This window comes from Terrapene carolina, unplaced genomic scaffold (assembly GCF_002925995.2).
Source record: "Terrapene carolina triunguis isolate 2854851 unplaced genomic scaffold, T_m_triunguis-2.0 Scaffold517, whole genome shotgun sequence".
Taxonomy (NCBI): domain Eukaryota; kingdom Metazoa; phylum Chordata; order Testudines; family Emydidae; genus Terrapene; species Terrapene triunguis.
The window spans coordinates 5,023,879-5,032,915 of NW_020664868.1; the positions used below are offsets into that span (position 1 = coordinate 5,023,879).

At 56.3% G+C, this 9,037-nt stretch overlaps 1 protein-coding gene across 1 annotated transcript in view; it reads right to left on the bottom strand.

Moving 5' to 3' along the window:
• EXOC3L2 (exocyst complex component 3 like 2) overlaps positions 1-2,575 on the bottom strand; it is a 38,225-nt gene extending 35,650 nt beyond the window's left edge. The window contains exon 1 of the mRNA XM_026658869.1: positions 2,508-2,575. The gene's annotated coding sequence lies outside the window, so the exon portion shown is untranslated. The remainder of the gene's footprint in view (positions 1-2,507) is intronic.
• Between the last annotated feature and the right edge of the window lie 6,462 nt (positions 2,576-9,037).

The following is a 9,037-nucleotide window of genomic DNA, read 5'->3' on the forward strand; positions in this document are numbered from 1 at the left end:
ACTCCTGGTTCTATCTCCAGCTTTGGGAGGGGAGTGGGGTCTAGCGTACGTCTACACTGCAAAAATAACCTCGCAGCAACGAGTCCTAGCGCCCAGGCCAATTTACTCGGGCTATGGGGCTAAAAATAGCCATGTAGACTCTGAGCCCCACCCACCTCCCTGGGAGTCAGACTACGCTGCTGTTCTTGTCCTCACAGTCAGAGAGCCCAGTGAGCTGGGGTCTGACTCACGGCTGCTGCAGCGTTTGTTCTTTGCAATGTAGACCTACCCTGATGGGTTACAGCAGGGGGCAGGACTCCTGGGTCTCCCCCCACCCCCTGCCCATTTGCCTTGCTTTGCAATCTGCCTGCCCCTCTGCATGAGGGACAGGAGTTAATGCTTCAGACCCGCTCCCTCAGGGCACCCTGGCACCTCTGCTGAAAGGTGCCTGGCAGGGCTTGGGTTGTTGGGCCTGCTGGGGGCTGAGAGCCCCTGGGTGGGAGCCGAGGAGTTGTTCCTCACCCTAGAGCCTGCAGGGAGCCCAGCCGTCTGACTGTTCTTATTGCCACGCCAGCTGGCAGCTTTCTGAGTGAGTCTGGACACCCCACACCGGTGGGGCAGGGGCACCCACTCCTGCCGTCAGGCTGGCAGGCACATAGATGCCCCAGGACACCCAGCACTTTCCAGCCATGCAGGAGATGAAGGAGACCCCTGCCCTGCGGAGCTGTCAATGGGGAGGGGCAGGGCATGGGGTATGGGAGTGGCTCTGGGGACAGCGACAGGGGCAGATTAGACATGGGCCAGGACTGGGGAGGCCCCCTTGGGGGAGGGACTGTCTGTCGTGTGTTTGTACAGCACCTAGCGCCATGGGAGAGGGGACTGATTTGAGGTCCTGGGGGCTACAGTATCACAGATCGTAATACAAATGTGCTCCCCCCACCCCTCTGCTCCCTGCCTAATCCCCCCCCCACACACACACATGCCCCAGTCAACTTCGCCCCCCCTGCCCCGACAGAGACCTCGCAGGGCGCCCAGAGAGAGGGGGGCAGACAGTGCATTTGGACGGGGTTAGATCCATACAGTAATTACCAGCAGCCAAAGCCAATGTCCCTGGAAGCTCTGCTCCCACGGCAGGGCGACGGGGGGGTTCCCCTCTGCACAGCATTGGAGCAAAATGCCAAAGGTCCAGGGACCAAACTCCCGCAGAGTCTGGCCAAGTTGCATGGTGAGGAGAATTGAGGAAACACTGGGGTCTAGTGATTAGAGCAGGGGCTGGGCGCCAGGACTCCTAGGGTCTATCCCTGGCGCTGGCAGTGACTGGCCTTCTATCCTGCTGCAGGGGCCTGGGTGAGTCCCAGAGCCTGAGGCTCCCCGGGGTCAAACTGCACTTTGGTGCTGGAGGGGGATGGGCAAAGTTGGGGGAGAGAAGAGGGGAGCAGGGGGAAGAGAGACAATAGAGAGGGGTAGTTGGTGGAGGCAGAGTGGGGGGGCAACAGAGGCATGGGGGGGATGGGTGACAGATGGGAGAAGAGGGATGTGGGGGGAGGGACAGCCGGGGAGTGGGCAAGGGGGGTTGGATGGGCACAGGGGGGCATGGGGATATGTGCAGTCCAGCAAATGCATGGACGGGGGAGGACCCATTTTCCCTTCCCGGGGTCCCAGTCCCACTGGGCCCCTCCCCCAGGGGTGTGGCACCAAGACATGGCCAGTAGGTCCAGCCCAGCCCCACCCCGCAGCGACTGGCCTGAGATCAGGAACCCCACGGCAGGGCTGGCTTGTGCCCATCTGCCCCGCCAGGGGAGCCCTGCTTGGACCACACCAGGACCAGGCTGCATTGGACTCCCCAGGATGGTGAAGGCAGCAGCTGGGCAGAGACTTGGCTCATTCCCATTCGCTTGGCACCAACAACTCCAGCCGGCTGGACACGTACGCAGCACCGGCTCCGGCTCCCCCAGCCGGCAGGGCACGTCCCCAGCACCGGCTCCGGCTCCCCCAGCCGGCAGGGCACATACCCAGCACCGGCTCTGGCTCCCCCAGCTGGCAGGGCACATACCCAGCACCGGCTCCGGCTCCCCCAGCCGGCAGGGCACATACCCAGCACCGGCACTGCAGCCCTGTGGCTCCCTGCTGTGAGGCTCACAGACACACAGAATGGGGGGGGAGTGGGGTCTAGTGGTTAGAGCAGGGAGCTAAGCCACAGGACTCCAGGGTTCTGATTCCTGGCTTAGTCCCTGACCTGCTGTTTAGGGTGACCAGATGTCCCGATTTTATAGGGACAGTCCCAATTTTGGGGGGCTTTTTCTTATATAGGCTCCTATTACTCCCCACCCCCTGTCCCGATTTTTCACACTTGCTGTCTTCCCCTCCCTGTGCCTCAGTTTCTTCCCTCCAACGGGACCCCGGCGTCTGGGGACATTGGTGAAGTGCTTTGGGCCCCTGGGCTGGCTGGAGTGAGAGCCGGGCAGCGGGGCGGGGGGGTTATGGGGACGGAGGCTCATGGGAGCGGGGGCCCCGCACACCCCCCTTACCGTGCTCTGAAGGGGACTCGGGGGCTCACTCCATCTCCTGCCTGCCGGGACCCCGCCGCACCGGCCAGTGGCTCCGCAGTGAGCTGGACGCCCGGAGGAGATGGAGGGTGTCGGGAGGGGAGGGGGGGGGGTTTCCTGAGAGGAAGCCCCACCCTGCGGCCCGGGCTGGAAGCCTCCCACGCCGCAGCAGGGTCATCACCGGTTTCTTCTGGGCTGGGGAGACCGCGCCGGTAGCTGGCTGGCGAGCGGCTCCTTCCCCACGCCCCAGGGGGCTGGCATCAGGGTGGGACTGCGGGGCTGGAGAGAGGCCAGGGAAAGCGCTGCTGTCGGGCCTGGGGCGGCAGAGAACGGGGAGGGGCACCGGGGCAGGGCTGGAGCACCCCCAGGGCTCCCAGGCACAGACCTCCCATAGGCGGCCGGTGAGATGGGCTCGTGGTGCCCGAGCACCAGGGAGATTCAGGGCTGGGGGCTCTGCTCCGGCAATCTCTGGAGCTGGGTCTCTGCCCTGCCTGGGGCGGGGCCCGGCCCCCCCCCCGGTTCCCTGCCTGCAAGAAAACAGCCCGGGCCCCTCCCTTGCTTCTGCTTGGCTGCCGCCGCTGGTGCCTACGGGCTATAGCACAAGCGCCGCGCTGGCAGATTGCTGCAGCACCGCGGGAGGGGGCACACGCGTGCTTGGCACACACACCCCCCCCCCGCACCCACCTGGAGGAGCCGCCAAGGGGGCTTCCGGCCGGGAGACGGACCTCTGGAGTGGACCTCGCTCACCTGAGCAGCTGCTGGGGCGTTGGTGAGTGTTTGACCCTGTGATCCACCCCCTCGCCCCCCCCCCGCGGCCCCCACTGCTGCCCCACGCTGGGCAAGGGGCAGCCCCATCCCCCGCTAGGGTGACCAGACAGCAAGTGTGAAAAATCGGGACGGGGATCGGGGGGGTAATAGAAGCCTATATAAGAAAAAGACCCCCAAATCGGGACTGTCCCTATAAAATCGGGACATTGGGTCCCCCTATCCCCCACCCCCAGTGAGGTTAGGGTGAGGGGCAGAAGGCTGCAGCAGGGGAGGAAGGAAGCCACATGGGATGGCAGTCCTCTCTCACCCCCCCTCCCCAGCACCCACCCAGCACAGGGGAGATGGGGGCTTCCTAGATCTGAGCGGCTGGGGGGAATTTTGTGACACCCTGCCCCCCTCCACTCTGCAGTCCCCACTCCTGCCCCATGCTGGGCAAGGGGCAGCCCCATCCCCCCTGAGACTATGGTGAGGGTAGCAGCAGGGAGGCCACACATGATGGCAACCCCCCAACCCCTCCCCCCCCCCGGTACCCACCATAGGGGAGGCGAGTGGGCTTTCTGGACCTGAGAGAGGCCCTAGGAGCATGTGCAGTGACCATGGGGCAGAGTGAGTGTGCTGGGGGGGGAGGGAAGAGGAGGGGTCCGTCCCCCGGAGCGTGCTGCTGCCAGTATGGGAGGTGCGAGTCCTCTCTGGCCCTAGCTCTGGGGCAGCCTGTCTGCACCCCAAGTTCCTTATCCCCAGCCCTACCCCACCCCAGAGCCTGCGCCTCCAGTACCCCAACCCTGAACCCCAGCCCTGAGCACCCTCCTGCACTGTGAACCCCTCATCCCTAGCCCCACCCCAGAGCCCTCACCTGAGGGGAAAAACACGCAACTTAAATTTGGTGGTCAGTTTGGAGTATCCTTGTGTTTAGCACAATACTTGATTATTTTACACCCTTTAAAGTATATAACTGGTCGTATACAGGTGTTACGAAGTGGGAATGTGTTTAATGTTTTCTCTGAATACTGTGTGGGTGCCTCAGTTTCCCCTATGCATTTCTTAAGGATCTAGATGGTCGGATAAGGGGGTGTGGTTGTTGTAGAGCCCTAGAGGGCAGATGTGATGCTGTCTGCACAGAGAATGGCTGAAACCCTGTCTCCGGGCAACTGATGGCCTGGGCCGCTCTCCTGCAAGGTGCCAACTGAAGGTGTTGGAGAACAAAGGGATCAAGTGGCCTCCTAATGCCTGGAAAAGAGACAAAGGCCAGAGGAGGGAGTGTCAGTGCCTGTGCGGACTTCCGGGAAGCGCAGGGTGTGGAAGGGGATGCTGGGATGCTCTGGAACCACTCCTTCAAAGCCAGTCAGGACTCTGGGGGAGCCTCCTCTCTCTGAGCAGACTGTCTCCAGGGCAAGAAGCTCACACCTTCCTGGGTTTGATCTCGGAGCATTCAGCATGCCCTCCCACACCGTGCGCTTCCCGCAGCGAGTCCGCCCAGGCGGGGTCCTGAGGCAGCCAGAGAGCCCTGCACCCCAACTCTGCAGTCAGACGTGACTCTCAGCCAGCCGGGAAAACAGAAGGTTTATTAGACGACAGGAACACAGAGTTTGTAAGTACAGAGAACAGGACCCCTCAGTCAGATCCATCTTGGGGGGTGGGGAGCCCAGACCCAAGTTCTGGGCCTCTCCCCATTTCCCCAGCCAGCTCCAAACTGAAACTCCCTCCTCTGGCCTTTGTGTCTCTTCCTGACAAGGAGGCCACCTGATCTCTTTGTCCCCAACACCTTCAGTTGACACCTTGCAGGGGAAACTGAGGCACCCACACCGTATTCAGAGAAAACATTAAGAACATTCCCACTTCATCACAACAGGTGCAACAAAATATAATACTGTATATTGAAGCAAGCAAGTGCTGCTTCTGACTTTCCACTTTTAACTGACCCTTGTAATCTTGTGGCGCCGACGCGCTGTAGCTTCATTTTATCCCAGCAACAAATTCTTGATGTGTAGGACCACTAATAATCAACAATGGATTTTTCCGATAGTGATATTGTGCAATAAAGAGAAACTTAAATGCTTCCAGCTTCCAGTCCATGTTTACCCTATTTAATAAAATATATATATCGGCTTACAGGGCAGGAGCGGGGGGTCACCACCATTTTGGGCACCACCAAAAATTATACAAACCTGCCACCCCAGGTTCTCCAGCACCCCCACCACAGCCACTGCCCCCAGAGGGCTCTGGAGCGGCCAGGCAGCTTGGCCTTGGGGCCATCCCCACCCAGGGTCCCTTCATGTGCCAGGTTGGCACAGAGGGGAGCAGCAACAGGGCCGGAGGGGGATCCTGGCACAGAATCCCAGCCAGAAACCTCTCCGGCTCCATCCTCAGACCAGTTCGAGTCTGTGCCCCCTGCTCCCGCTGGGAGGCTGGTCCAGACCCGCCCCCTCCGTGGGGTGACACCCGTCCCTGGCCAGCTGTGCTGGTGCCAACACTGTCCTTGCGCTTCACTAGCTCTGCGCCCATCCTGGCGTTCACCCCCGCTCCGGGCAGCCCGCGCTGCCAGCCAAAGAGCCCAGCTGTGCCCATCTCCTGCTCTCCAATATGGTCATGACCGAGTGCCAAGGAGCCCAGCCCTGGCCCAGGACCCCGCTGTGCTCGGCGCTGTACAAACCCAGGACAAAGGCGCTCGTGGTTCCTGAACAGCCCAGCAGCCTGTCCCGGCACCCGCGCCAGTCTGAACCCCTCGTCCTTGAACCCAGGTAGCCAGTCGGGCACACGGGGTCCAGAGGGGGCGTTGTAGCCTGATTGAGAGTGTAATGAGAATATTAATTTGGATAAGATGGGAATTTAATTTATTAATTTTATTTAATTTTATTTTAATAATAATAATAATTATTAATAATATTAATTAGTATGGGTTTAGGCTTGCCAATTTGTTTGATTAGAAGATAAAAGTTTTTTTGTTTTGAATTAGGCTTTACAGAATTTATAAAGGACCCTCGGGGGTATGACAGAAAGCTCACACTGAGACAGATCTAGCCTTAAAGATTCTTTATTAAAATTAATAATAGTAAGTAAATGGTAAAATACGTAAGAGTTACAAAGTTATAATTGCATTACTGCTATTTAAAAGATTCAGATGATAAGATAGTAGTATATGCAACAAAGCTTTGGTTAATATACTTACACCCTTCCTTGATAACCTGATGATAAGAGACACAGGAACAGCCTTGCGGTTTAGGTTTTTTAATTTTTGCGTGAGGGATGCAGTGCTTAGAAAATGCTAAGAGCTATCAAAGCTGACTAGGGTTTACTTGACTGACTTAAACTTAAATGAAAACCTAATAAGCAAACTAAGAATAAAACGTAGGGAAACCAAACTTAGCCTAGTTTCCTTGAAACTTAAAGTTTAAGGAGAACAAGTATAGCCTACAATAGTAGCAGTTATTGTAGCTAGATAGGGTGGAGGAAGTGAGAACAGAGTAAAGTGAGAACGGAGTAAGTGAGAAAACGGAGAATGAGAAATGGAGATACTTTATTGAGGTGGGTTACCTTTTTTATAGGGCAAATGCAGGACATTCTTTCTTTTATGCCCCAATTTTTTTTTAACCCACAGAAATGTTGGGGTACACTTACCCCATAGGCTAGTATGTATGTGCGGATTGATGACAGGTATGTACGCACATCCGTTTTTTGTGGTGTACTTGTTAAGTCTGTGGGAAAAACCCCCAATGCCATTTTTTACTATTGATTGGTTTAGATAAAAGGTTATAGACATAGGCGTGGGTACTTATTTATTTAGGTAACAAGCTATAGGTTAACTTTGCTTTCTGAGTAAAAGGGTTTAATATAGACATGCTAACTTTGCTTTAGCTTAACATACGGGATATGGCCTGTAGGTCTCTTGCATTACAGCCAAACTTACTTTAATATAAATTTATAAACCTATTACAATACATTAAATACTTAAACTATAAGAAAAGATATGTATATATATATATATACACAAGCAAGCAGCGTAGTCCTATAGGCTACAGTGTGACCAGTGCCCTGTGCAAAGGCAGCAGAGGAAAGGGCGACCTGGGCAGGAAGAGGGCACCCAGCAAAGGCGCCAGTGTGGGGCAGAGATGGGCTCTCCCCAGCTCCAGGGAGTGAGGTCCCCTGGCCGGGGTTCCCACCTGCTCCCCCCACACCATGTGAACCCCCATCGCCCCAGCCAGTGTCCAGCATTGGAGCCCCTCACAGGGTTGTGGTACATGAGATACCTCCCTGAGCAGAGCCCGTGCAGCCCCTGGTGCCCCTCCCAAGGCTGGCACTGACCCGGCCCCCTGAGCTCCACCCTGCTGGGATAAAGGGCAGGTGCCCGTCTGTCAGGGCTGATTCCCCACTCTGGCACTTTGAGTGCAGAGGGTGGGGGCCCGCAAGGAATCAAAAAAATTAATATTGGCCACTCCAGGCTGGTATTAAACTTCCAAGGTTACAGCTTTTCCCTGACCTTGGATGGGTAGATGCTGCCACCACCCGAGTGCAAAAAAAAACCTTTTTAGAGAACCCAGAAAGGCGCACCTGGGAATTCCTCCCTGTGGGGTACCCTCAAGCCCTTTCACCCTCCCCCCCCCAAAGGGAAGAGATGAGAAAGAAAAACAAAGGAAATGAGCTGTTGCCACCAGCTAATTAAACAACATGTGCACAACCTCTTAGGACACAATCCTGTTCTTAGAAAAGATAAATTTTATTAAAAACAGAAAGAAAGACAATACATCTAGAACTTAGGCTTTTTGCTCGATCCCCAAAAAACAATTACACAAATTAAGCATCAAGAATAGCTCTCTTGAGGTTCAGCTTAAAGGTTACAAGCAAAACAAAAACACCTGAGGTTAGCACAGAGAAGTCCACGAGCCATCAAGAAATAAAAGAGATAAACCTAATCGCGTCTTCCTAGACATTCCCTGATCTACTTACATAGCTGGGGTTTCAGATAAGTAGGTTCGAGGTATGATGTGTCAGACCTGGTTTATAGTTTCTTACAACATTGCTGCTCTGGGTCTCCTCTCTCCAGAGAACAACAACAGACAGACAAAGGGGAAGGTTTTTTCCCCAATTTTAAAAAGTTCTAGCCTTCCCATTGGCTCTTTTGGTCAGGTGCCCATTCCCTTCCTTTTACCTATGGGCTTTTTTAACCCTTTACAGGTAAAGCAAGTAGAGAAGAGCTACTAACAGGGATTTTATATCTACTGGCTGACTGGGTGTCCATAAAAGGGAGCTCCCCCCCCCCTTAATTTATCACACCATCCTGCACCAGGGGAGCTGCCCCTGTCGGGCCACGTGGGGCTGGCTTCATGTGACCACGGCCCCTTGGCTGCATTGCCAGGCTCACACCCTGCAGGATGCCCACCGGCTGCTGGCCTCAGATAGCGGCTCCGAGCCAGAGCGGCACCGGGGCGAGAGGCAGTCAGCTCAGCCCCCTGAGCCTGGCCAAGCTGGGAACACAGAGGTGTCACCTCCCCTAGGCCCAGCCTAGCCTTCCACGCTAGAGCATTGGCCCAGCACAGGGCCCGTGGTCCGAGGCCTGGGGGCACCACGGTTTGGCCTCAGGACACGAGCTTATCCGAGCTTTGCCAAGATGGGGGGATCTGGATGGTGGAACTCAGAGCCTCTGCTCCAAAACCCTTGAAGGAGACTCACCATCGCGCATCGGGCCTATGACACACAGACCCACCCAGCCGAGTTACACGTTGTGCTCATGGCACCCCGGGTCAGGCTGA